We start from the raw sequence: 4070 nt of genomic DNA, 5'->3' as shown, positions 1-4070 counted from the left end.
AAACTAGCAAAACTGTATGTAAAATACAATGATATTTTAATGTATATTGTACTACAGACGTAAAATTTACTACAGTAACTAATAATAAATGTGTGAATCATATACGTAGACCTTGATTCAACTTCAAGTTTCCAGGCAGAAGAAATGTAATAACATCTCGACCACATGCCATTACTTACGAGGTCTTTCATCCAGTAAGGTTAGGCGGAAATGCAAGACGTAGTCTTGATTCTTACGCTACGTATACAAGTCATTTATATTTCAATTATTGTACTATGCAGCATGCAATGCCTTTTCTTGACCAAGCGACCTGATAAGCTCTGATTTTAGCAAGAGGCATGCATTGCGCAAAAGGTGTGGAGTCCATATAGTTACTAGAATTTTGAATATTTTTAGTAATTGAATGATAGGGTCTTTAAAGAAAGTTTTATAAAAATTATCAGTCTTATCGTGATATAAATGTAATGTAATACAAACTACTGATAATAGAACTCGCTTCGCCAGCATATGACATATATACCATTATAACTATTAACTTTTTGTTTTACTCGATGTCAGCGCAATAATATAGGTGGTTTTAGCTAAATGTACTTAAAATTACAAATGCCCTTGGGAAAAACTTAATTACGAACGGAGTGATGTTATTCAACTTTACTCCACATTAATATGTAGCCTGATTGTTTCCGTAACCACAGTCTTTCTTTTTTTACACAATAGATATCGAACTATTTTGAACAATGTGCATAGATACCATGTGAAATTAGATGGTGTATTTTGCAATTTGCGTCACTTGAATACATAAGTATAATCATTCAGGGATGGAGTGAATTTCATAGTTTCTGGTATCTAATAAAGTAATTTTATATCGATCTTAAAAACAAACCCAGGGAGTGGTTTTTACGTCCGATTTTTTTCTTTAGAACCTCGTCAATAATTTAATGTGAAATTGATATAAATCATCTGTCATTAAAGTTTTAAAGTTAATAAGAGTTTCCTTTGCAATGTGACCACTTTGACAATAAAAACCAACTTGTGATGAAAATATGTGTATCGGCTTCATGACTGTGGTGTTTATATTAATTACAGTTTCTTTTGCTCTGTTTAGATCAGTTTTATAATATTTTCACTTACCTGAATGCTACCTTATTTTCTCAGCTCGGAAATTATTTGTTTTCTTTGCTCTTTACTAATGCACAGTGCCATTATTATGATTGTATATTACGGTTTTCCATTACCTTACAAAACCGAAATGTTATTTCATCCATAAAACATTTTCATTCCTCAAACTTTAGTGGTAAATTTGTTATTTGGTTGTTAAACAAGTCAGTGAATTTTTTTAGGTGGGAGCATTTCTTTAATATTGGTGTGATGTCTTTGAAATATGCACATTGTTTAGATATTTCATATGCAAGATAAGAATATGAGATTACAGGTCCTTTTCTGCCAAGCTAGATAGCTTGCAAGTAATTGTCTTAACCAACTGTAATATAAATCAAAAGGTTTGTTTAGAATGTCAATTATTTTCTTCTTCAAAATGCACACCTTTTATGAGGAACGTGGTCGGTAATTTGTACGTGTGGCATCTGCTTTAAGTCTAACTCGCTAGCCTAACGTCATTTTCCATTCATTGTGCACACTCGATAAAATATATTTAGTACAAAAATAAAGTGTGTATACAGTTATTTTTCTCAATCCCACCCTACTGAAAATTCCATTTTGTTTTTTTACAACTGGAAACCAACTGGTAACAAACTGTATATTAGGAGGTTTTTCATTGGACACCAATAACGGTGTCCCTAACTGGGAAATAAATGTGTTTTTACACTGTCCAATTGAAAAACAAAAATGTATGTTAGATGGACCCCACTGGAAACAATGATTTCCAATTGCAAACCCTCTGGAAATAAATCGTTCATTCTTAGTTGGATACCATGTATTACCTAAACATTTCCTAATTGGCAACCAACAAGAAAACCTTTTATTGCCCAATTATTTCCTACTTTGAAAAACATTTTGGAAATGAAATGAAAGTCATTTACTGTCTTTCTGTTTTCCAACTCAAAGACATTTAGTGTTGAACTACAAACCGTATTAAAGCACATTTTGTTTTAAATCTTTTACACTGTAACCTTTTGTTGCATTTTTGTTCAAGTAGATCATTATATTAAATCAACTGTGACCCACAATTACCTTTAAATGAAGAGAGAGAGAGATAACAATGTATAATTAATTGTGCCAGTACATCACGTTATCTTAGCACATAAAGTATTGTTATAAGCTATATTTTTAATGTTGTAATTTAATAGCTAGAATAGAGTGTATATGACGTTAAGACCAAGTAAATTTTTCGGAGTAGGCTTAGAATATTCTAAATTGACCTCACAAAAAAACCTAGTGACTTTGCAAAATATCTTGAACAAGGGTTATACAGAAATATGGATGAGCCAGTCAATAAGCTAAGTAAGCTTTTTGTCAATGTTTTGTTTTCAGTAACTTGATCAATCAGCCATGAAATTATATAAGTAGGTATTTTTTTATGTTTGAGGTATTTCCATTTGAGCATGATTCGTAAAGTTACTTAGGCCTAGATTTTAAAAGTTACAAAATTTAAAATCCTGTAAAGAAGTTTGAGAAGAAAATAAACTAATAAACAGTATTTTCCATTATTACATTAAAGCATAGAACCATTTGTTGTCGTTCAGATGGTAAAAACATTATCTTAAAAAAATGTGCATTGTTTTTTATTTTCAAACAGATTATTATAATATTTAAAATTAGTATGCTCACCTGGTGAGTAGGCTAATCAAAAAGGTAGTGTGTGTGTGTTAAACTGTTGTATGTGATGTAAATAAGCATTGAAAGCACAAAATTCAAGAAATAATTTTTTAATTATATAATAAAAAGTATTTTGTGTGTTTCACATTTTTTTTGCTTTCCTTCTTTATGTCTGCAATATTTTCATTTAAATATTTAATCAGAGGTTTAACTTCATCGTGAATTAAATTATCAGAAAACTTCAGTTTATTCATAACTTCTCTCAACCCTCTTAAAAAACCAAAATTAATCAAAACTAATTAATTCGAAATTATGCCAAAGTAAAAACTATGTATAATAAATATATTGGTGTTAAAATATAGGGATAAGATACAATAGTATGTTATTATACTTTATTATCTCATATTGTAATACCATATATATATATCTAATCTATATAAAAGCCGCCGTGTGTCACTTCATGCTTGATTTCTCAAAATAGGAAGAGTCATAAAAGCCAAAATACATTTATCCAAATAGTAATAGTTTGATTACTCTCTGCCCATTATGATTTTAGTCACGGGGGCGCCGTGAAACCTTATAAGTGTAGTGAGTGTTTGTATAATAAGCCTAAAATAAAGATGTAATGTGAGATCACCTAGCCTAGAGCCAATTGCATAAAATTTATCATGAAAGTAAAAATATCAATTTAATTTTAAACTTAAATCATTTCTGAATTAAGCTATTTTCCGTTATATCACCAATGTTTTAAATAAAAAACAAACCTCTTTAATCAAAGGAGATTTTAAACTAAGAAATCAACAAATATTTTTCCCAGTTTTGTTGTCAATACATTTCATTTCATACTTTCAGTACATAGACTAACAACAATATTCGGTTATACTTTTGTTGCTAAGTGACATGACATAAAAGCCATTGTTAGAAATGTAGTGTTACAAAAATGCACTTGATTTTCTATATATTAAAAGTTGTTAATCTAACTGATTTTTACCAATATTATTCTATGAATACACCACAAATTCATTTCATGTATGATCTTAATTTTTTTATACTCACAGAGGAATTTAACGACGTTTGACTGCCTTGACTTCACTTTTCTGCCTCTTCATTGGTCAAGCTTGATTTTGCAAAATTTATTCATTTCAGTTAGCTATGAAATGTGAGGTTAGGGTATACTATGGGGTGGGGGTAGTAGTACTTGCCCCCATTATTTTTGATGGGCTATATGCTGGTATATATATATATATATATATAACAGTTACATGCAATCAAAAATTTTACAAGACTGGCTTATG

The sequence above is a fragment of the Limulus polyphemus genome, unplaced genomic scaffold (genome assembly GCF_000517525.1).
Source record: "Limulus polyphemus unplaced genomic scaffold, Limulus_polyphemus-2.1.2 Scaffold2781, whole genome shotgun sequence".
Classification (NCBI taxonomy): Eukaryota; Metazoa; Arthropoda; class Merostomata; order Xiphosura; family Limulidae; genus Limulus; species Limulus polyphemus.
This window is presented reverse-complemented; position numbering follows the sequence as displayed.